Source organism: Nicotiana tabacum, chromosome 3, assembly GCF_000715075.1.
Source record: "Nicotiana tabacum cultivar K326 chromosome 3, ASM71507v2, whole genome shotgun sequence".
Taxonomy (NCBI): Eukaryota; Viridiplantae; Streptophyta; class Magnoliopsida; order Solanales; family Solanaceae; genus Nicotiana; species Nicotiana tabacum.
The window spans coordinates 51,835,037-51,844,117 of NC_134082.1; positions in this window are offsets into that span (position 1 = coordinate 51,835,037).

A 9,081-nucleotide genomic window follows, 5' to 3' on the forward strand; every position below is an offset into this window, starting at 1 on the left:
CTATATTTGGAACAATCTAAAACGGAAAAACTATCAAATAAATTGGAATAGAAGGAATATTAATTTGCTATGACTAAGTGCTAAATTAACGTGAAAGTACAAATTAATTAAACGTGTTTAACTATAACATTTATTTGATTTGGTGCGAATATCACATATAAGTAAATCTTTTCCATTTAGCAATATATGAATGGTCATAGGGTTTAAATAAATTACGCTTTTAAGAATAACATTTGAATATCTAACCACTAATACGGACTTTCACATAAAAATAATAAAGTAGTATTAGTGCCTTGATTTTTTGAAATAAAAACAATAATTTTTTTAAAAAAGGTTTCTCTAAATCAAATATTTTGAACTAAAATTCTTAAACTATTTTAAAGATTCACAATATAAAAGTGATTTAACTCCCTAACTAATAATTGTATCATTCTAATTTAAATATTTATTAATGAAATATTGTTTAGAACACGGTAGCTTTTTACTTGTAGCCAAATTAAGTTTATCATTAATGTCACTGGCAGTTTGGTACGTATTGTTGACTTGGAAGTTGTGAAAATCACTGGCCGTCTTTCCAAGATTCAGATAGTAGGGGTTATCAGAATAAATAGGAAAACAGCACTTTTTAATTTTTAACTTATAAAAAGCTATAAGGGCAAACCCCACACACCCTTAAGCTGACTAACCAAAAGAGGAAATGATGGGTTGGAGGGGGGTGGGGCAAATCAAGTTGTTAGCATAGGAAGAGTAACAAAAAATCTTGCAAAACAAAACTATGTTCATCAAAGCTTTGTAATGTTTGTATGATGAAATGTTCTTATATCAACACAAAATTCGGATATATGAGTATAATGGTGCAACAAAGAAATTAAGTTACCCACAAACTAACATATTAAATCAAGTTTTACCAAAAAAAAAAAAAAACTATTTTCAGCAATATTTTATAGACAATTCCACTCTACGAATGGACTATGTACAGGTGCATCGTAAGTGATCACGGCCTCACGTATAATATCGTGCGCGTAGGAGCTTAATTGTGATGATCCGATAGGTCATTTTGGGTTTTAGCTCTTATATTTGTATTTCGAGACCTCGATCAGTTCCGTTTTAATATTTTTTGATTTGTGTGCTTAGTCGGTATCTTTTTCTGAAAAGATTTTATGTGAGAAATTGAAGATAGCATGAATTTTAGCTTTAAAATGACTTGAGTTGAGTACGGTCAATATTTTATGTAAACTACCTCGGATCGGTATTTTGATGATCCAGCTGGGTCCGTATCATGATTTTGGACTTGGTCGTATGCCTGGAATTGAATTCGGAAGTCCCTAACTTGATTTGAATTGATTTGTTGAAAACTAGTAATTTGAAGGTTTAAAGATTTTTCGAGGTTTGATTTAATGCTGCTCGGTGGGCCGGGCCAGCCCGTGACCGGACCGGGCCCGCGGTCCTAACAGGCCTGGTGGGCCGGTCCTGGGTGGGCCGGTCTTGGTGGGCCTCCTGAACCCGTCACGGGCTGGTCTCCATGGGTGAGCCCACGAGCCCGGGACCGGCAGGCGGGCCTGGGCCGGTCCTGGCGGGCCTGGCGGGCCCAACGGCTATTTTTCAAAAAAAAAAAAAAAATCTCCAACGGCCATATTTAAAATCTAGCCGTTTGGGCTGAAAATATGACCGTTTTTTAAGTTAAAAAAATGGTCATTTGGCCCCCAAACTTTATTTTAACCCCAAACTTTATATAATTACACTTTTCCCCATTTCTCAACTATAAATACCCCCTCATTCTTTCATTTTTATTCACCAATTCATCAATATCTCTCAATCTCTCTCAATCTCTCTATTACAATTACTTAATTTATTGCTGAAATTTCGTGAAAAATTGTGAAGTTGTTGAATTGAAGTTTTCAAGTGTTCAACGATTTTCAATTTTCAAGAAGTTGTTCGGCAATCCGGTAAACTCGTTTCAACTCTTACGTTTTTAGAATATATTTTTGTGTGGTTTAGTTTGCATAATTATAATTAATATGGCATTTACTTTGAAAAAAATGTTTGGTAAAGGAAAAGATAAAACCGATGAAAGTAGTGGCCAACCAACTACCCTTCCCCCGGCTCTCCGACCTAGAAAAGATAAGCAAGTTGAAAGTAGTCGCCAACCTAGACGTCCTCCTCCTTCCGTAATTCTTGATAGTGATCACCCTTGTTTTCAATTTACCGATAGTGAATTTTATCATAATGTTGCACCAGGTGATAGATTAGATGATGAAATTATGAATGCTCTTTATCCTAATGAAACCATCTTAGAAAATAATGAGGAAAATGAGGATGATGATGAAACTCAAGCACCGGATTTAGATGATACACCTACTAGTCCTCTTAATAACCCAAGTGATGCACCGGTCGACCCACCTGTAGAAACTCCTACTTTTAATAGAGAACCTGCTAAACGCTTAGAAACATCATTAGTTTGGAATTTTTTTACTCAAGTAAGAGAAAAAAATAAGGCTAAGTGTAAAACTTGTGGGAAATTAATGTCGCATAAATATGTAGGAGACCGTAGCGGCACAGGTAGTTTGACTAGGCACATAAAAACACACCCTAGAGATAAGGCTAGATTTTTTCAAATGAAAGCGCATCTAGAGGGGACAAGTGTAGATTCTGCGATTAACCCTAGTACAGGTTCAAATCTAGTTCAACCAGGAATTAACACTGTCACTGGAGGTATTTTATATTACGATCCAAATAGAGATCGTGAAGAATTAGCAAAGATGATTACTGTTATGTGCTTACCTTATACTTTTGCTTCTAATCCTAATTGGGTTCATTATATTAGAAGAATGTTTAATCCTACTTATAAAGGTTGGCCTCGCGCAACAGTTAAGAGTGATATTTATAAATTCAAACATGAATATGAACAATATTTGCGTTATTTATTTACTCATATACCTAATCGGATTTCTATTACTACTGATATTGGTAGAAGTGGTAATGATTGTGATTACCTAACTGTTACAAGTCATTGGATAGATGAAGAATGGATAATGCAAAAACGCATAATTGCATATAGAATAATTAATTCGCGTCACACAGGTAAATTTATAGCTAACACTGTTGCAGATATTTGTAGATATTTTTGCTTTAGCGATAAAATAATGGCAATTTCAATGGATAATGCTTCTAGTAACACCAGTGCTATAGGCATGCTTACAACAACACTAAATCCTGCATTTACTAATATTTTCCATGTTAGATGTATTTGTCATATTTATCATTTAATTGTCGGTGATGGTATGCGAATATTAAACATAGAAATTGAAAAGGTTAGAATGGCTCTTAATTGGCTTTTTTATTCAAACCGTAGAAGTAGACTTAGAGAGTATTTTAAAAAATGTGATGAATATGGCCTTAGAGAAAGAAAGGTTCCTAAACCTTGCCCGACTAGATGGAATTGTATGTACGAAAGTTTAGTAGTAGCATATGAATATAGAAACCCAATTAATGCAACGTTTAATTCTCGGGTAGGTGGTGAAGATGATGATGAAATGCTTACCACTCAAGATTGGACTAATGTTAAAATTCTTTTAGATTTTTTAGAACATTTTCAAATTGCAACAAATGCATTTTCTGGGCAATATTATCCTACTATTTCAAACTGTTTAGTTTATATTGCAGCACTATCTGATTTGTTTGTTGAATTTAGTGAGGGTGGGGATATTTATGAACTTGCTATAAATGAAATGAAACAAAAGTTTAAAAAATATTTTTTTCCTATCCCTCCTATTTATGGTCTTGCTGCAATGCTAAATCCTACAATGAAATTGGGAGGTCCTCATTTTTGGTATTCAAATATTTATAAGGCTTTAGATCTTTCAAATGAGGAAATTGCGACACTTGCAGATGCAAAAGCTTCAATTAAGATTAACGCTCAAACAGTTTATAATGCTTATCAACTTGCCTTAGAGCATGCTAGGCCAACTATTCCAACCCCTACTTCGTCTAGCTCACAATCCTCTAAAAGAGTTGCGGGCTTAAAAGCTCTTAAATCTTGGACGGAGTTCAGGGGGTCTCAAGGTGAAAATTATGATGAAACTTCACATCTAAATGAACTTCAAGTTTATTTATCTCAGGGACTTGAAAAGGAGAATCCAGACGGCTCTTTTGATCTTTTGGAATGGTGGAAGGCAAGGGAAAAACATTTTCCTGTTCTTGCAAGGATGGCTCGGGATATTTTATCAATTCAAGCTTCAACTGTTGCATCAGAGAGCGCTTTCAGTCAAGCAAGACTGCAAATAGGTGATCATAGAGCGTCTATGAGGGATAGCTTGGAAAAATCAGTATTGTTTAGAGATTGGATCCGCTCGGAAAGAAGAAACTTTGGAATTGCAGAAGCACAATCGGCAATAGATGAAGCTTATGAAGAAATGATAGCGGAACTTGCGGAGGATTCGGCTTCGCCCGGAAGTGGTGATGAACAAGCTTCTTTTCCACCACCACCAACGCAACCTCCTCCGAACCTTGAAGGATTTATGAGATTTGTTAGAGATAATACATAGAATAATATGTAACTTGTATTTTGGCACATCTTCCTTAGTTTTTTTCCTTCTAATGGTGGTATTAGTACCTTGTTGTGCTCATTCCATTGGGGGAAGGATGACTAAGAAAGATATGTCATTTTTTGGTAATAAAATTTATTGCTTCTACCCATGAGCTTCTTTTCGCAATATTTCTTTGTCTATACTTAGAATTATTTATAAGCTACAATATATACATAATATACAATATATATACTACAAGAAAATATATTTATAAGCTACAATATATACATAAGATACAATATATATACTACAAGAAAATATATAAGAGAATATATATACATAAGATACAATATAATATACTACAAGAAAATATATTATGCTACAATATATACATAATATACAATATATATACTACAAGAAAATATATTTATAAGCTACAATATATACATAAGATACAATATATATACTACAAGAAAATATATAAGAGAATATATATACATAAGATACAATATAATATACTACAAGAAAATATATTATGCTACAATATATACATAATATACAATATATATACTACAAGAAAATATATTATTATGCGAATATATATACATAAGATACAATATATATACTATAAGAAAATATATAAGAGAATATATATACATAAGATACAATATAATATACTACAAGAAAATATATTATGCTACAATATATACATAATATACAATATATATACTACAAGAAAATATATTATTATGCGAATATATATACATAAGATACAATACATATACTAAAAGAAAATATATAAGAGAATATATATACATAAGATACAATATAATATACTTCAAGAAGTGATATTTATGCATGACAATTTAGTGTTTTACTATTGTTTTGTTATTTTCTTTTTCGTCAAGCACTTTAATAATTAGATATACATATATACTACATATATATTTTTAATATAGCCATGATACTACAAGAAATTGTCTTAAAAAAAAACAAAAAACAAAAGCCCGCGAAGCCCACGAGCCTGGCCCGTTAAGCACATGACCATGTGGGCTTAGGCCCGTCACGGGCCGGTTCCACCCATTAGGCCCACGAAGACCGGGACCGCCAGGCCCGGGACCGCCAGAGCCCGGGACCACGAGGCCCGGGACCACGAGGCCCGGCCCGTTAGGCCCGGGCCCGGGACAAAATATAGCACTAGTTTGATTGTAGTTTGACTTTATGGATACCGGGTTCGAATTTCGGTTCCGAAACTTGGTATAGGTTCATTTTACTATTTAAGACTTGTATGCAAAATTTGGTGCAAAACGGAGTTAATTTGATAGGATTCAGACGCACGGTTGCGAATTTGGAAGTTCTTGTGTTTCTTTGTAAATTTCATGCATTTTGATATTCGATTCATAGTTTTAGGTATTACTTTGGTATTTTGATCGTGCGAGAAAATTTGTATGATGTTACTACACTTGTGTGTATGTTTGGTTTGGAGCCTGAGAGGTTCGGGTGTGTTTCAGACGTATTTCGGAGTAGTTTGAATAGTGCAAAGGTTGCTGTGCAATGCCAGATCTGGTGTCTGATGCAGATCTCGTATTTGCGAATAAATATTAGCATTTGCGAGCAGGGCCTGGGATTGGATAACCTCGCATTTGCGAGAAAAATGTTTGCAATTTCGAACTGCTCAGGATTGCTTTTGCAATAACATGGTCGCATTTGCGATGCTTGGCAACACTAGGGCATCTTCACATTTGTAAAGATTTCGGCCGCAATTGCGAAGGTGGGATCTTCACATTTGCGATATCTTTATCGCAATTGCGACTTCTGGACTTCTGTGATAGGGTTCGCATTTGCGACGCTCGTCTCACATTTGCGATGTTCGCGATTGTGAACAAGACTTCCCAATTGCGACATCTGCAGCTAGGTAAAAGAGGAAAAAATTGGGACGTAGCTCAGTTTATACCATTTCTCAATCTTAAACACTTTAGAGACGATTTTTCAAGAGAATTTCCTTCCAAAATCGTTGGTAAGTAACTTTAATTCATTTCTTTTCAACTACCCATTACTTTTCATGTATTTTCAATATCAAATCTTGGATTTCCATGGAAGAAATTAGGGATTTGGGTAGAAATTGAGAATTTTGTAAAATTGAGATTTAGACCTCAAATTGAGGTAAGATTTCGAAATAAATTACATAACCGGGCTCGGGGATGAATGAGTAATTGGATTTTGGTCCGAACATCGAGTTTTGACCAAGAGGGCCCGGGATTGACTTTAGTTGACTTTTTTTTAAAAATGATCGAAATTGAACCTTTTTCATTGATGGGTAGTGTCTAAAGCTTATTTTGAACCATTTGATCGATAACTTACTAGATTTGGTTGGTTTGGAGGCTTGTTCAAAAGGCAAAGTCGTGGTTGATTGATTTCTTTGATTGCGAAGTGAGATAAGTGTCGCGGTTAACCTTGACTTGAGGGATTAGGACTTGTTGGTCTATTTGCTACATGTTTTTATGTGTAGGGACATCGTATATGTGATGTGATGAGTACCTATGCGTTGTCATTGAGTTAAAGCATGCGGGTGAAAATTATTTTTTTGTATTATATTATTTCGTTAATTATGTTATCTATGCTTAGGTTAGATTATTACTTCTCTTAATTATTCGTTTCGTATTTATGGCTTATTTTGAAGAAGTTGAAGTTGGATATCATGGCACCATATTTCAAGTGAAATTATTCCCCGCCTTATTTTTATTATTCGGATTTATATTGTTGCTTGGTGAGGAAGAGAGAAAAGCAAGAAGGGTGTTGTCGTGCCTTATTTGCATTCATTATCACATATTGAGAGATTTGAGAGTAAAAGCACGACGGGTGATGTCGTGCCGGTGAGTAAATGCACGAAGGATGATGCCGTGTCATTATATTCATGATATTACATAGTGAGAACGAGAGTAAAAGCACGAAGGGTGATGCCGTGCCATTTTCATTTCCTTGTTTTGGCGATTTACTTAGTTATATTGTAGCTTAATTCGGAAGGTGTTATTTCATGATTTCGTAATTTCTGTTTTTGTATAATATTTTCCCCTTTCATATGTCCCTTTCCAGTTAATATTCTATCATTCTTCTTGTTATTTGGGTAGGTTGTACTCATACTACACTTCTGTACGTTTTGTGTAGATATTGGTATCGGTCCCAGCGGTGCTAGAGGTGCGTTGACTCGGATCACTTTCAAACGGAAACTCGAGGTAGATCTGTTGGCGTTTGCAAACCTTGAAGTCCCCTTCCATTTCCTACTTTTACTATTTATCTCTTTCTAAGAGTTGTATTTATTTCAGACTATGTTTGTAGACTTCTAGTTGCTCGTGTACTCGTGACTCCGAATTTCTGGGAGTAGTTAGTATCACATGGTTTATATTCATACTATATTAGATTTGGCATTTATTTCTCGTTAAATATCATTATTTTTGTTTTTAGATGTTAGAATTGGTTAATTACTTATTTCACGTCAGCTTGCTTGTTAGGCGACATCACGATCCTGAGGTTGGGGATTCCGGATCGTGGCATTAATCAACCAGTTTTGCCTTCCAATTCATTTTCTCATGTGCGCGAGGTCACACTCCCTTTTACTGGCTCTTTACTAGCTCAATAAAGAACAACTTTATATAAAGTGGAACATAATGTTCTTCCTAATCCATATGGGACTCTTATGTTTCACATAAGAGAAAAAAAATAAGAAGAAGAAAAAGGAACTACAAAGAAATCTTTGATTTTACATTGCCAACAACAACAACAACGATGCAGTAAAATCTTACAAGTGGGGTTTGGGGAGGCTAGTGTATACGCAGACCTTACCCCTACTCCAAGGAAGTAGAGAGGTTGTTTCCGATAGACCCTCGTCTTAAGAAGACGAAAAGAGAAAATATATTTGTATTGCCAACTATTAATAATAAAATACCAACAGTTTTTTTTGGAGCGGAAACACTCGTGTATAACTTCTTCAATTCCTCGATACAGGACAATGTGGTTTGAATGGGTAGAAAAAGAGTTTGTTTTTAATTAAAATGAAAAGTACCTAAAGATTCATAGTGAACTTCAATTGGACTTTCTCTGGAAGCAATAAATGTATTGACCTAGTTAGAGTCACAAAGGAGTATATCCCCTCGGATTAATGACTTTTATTTTTTATTTTCAAGAAAATGTTTAGTCATTCATGAAAAACAAAATCGGATACAAAAACAAAGGATGCCATCACTTATATATTTGTCCCGTCACATCTTCCCATTGTGCAGGAGATATATGTAGCGTTGTACAGCTCCATCAGCAATATACGTAGAGCCTAGAGGTTCAGTTATGAAGTTTTATTTATATTCCTTACGCCTACATGCTTAAGTTTTAAGTAAAAGTTCGAACTTGATTCACTTTCTTCCCTTTGTCAGCTTATTGTATTACTCTTCGTTTTAATTTGTATGAACCTATTTTCTTTTTAGTCCGTGCCAAAAAGAATGACTTTTTTTTTTAAGCTTCCTTTTCAGGCTCATATGCAAAAATAACACTCTGACCACCCGTA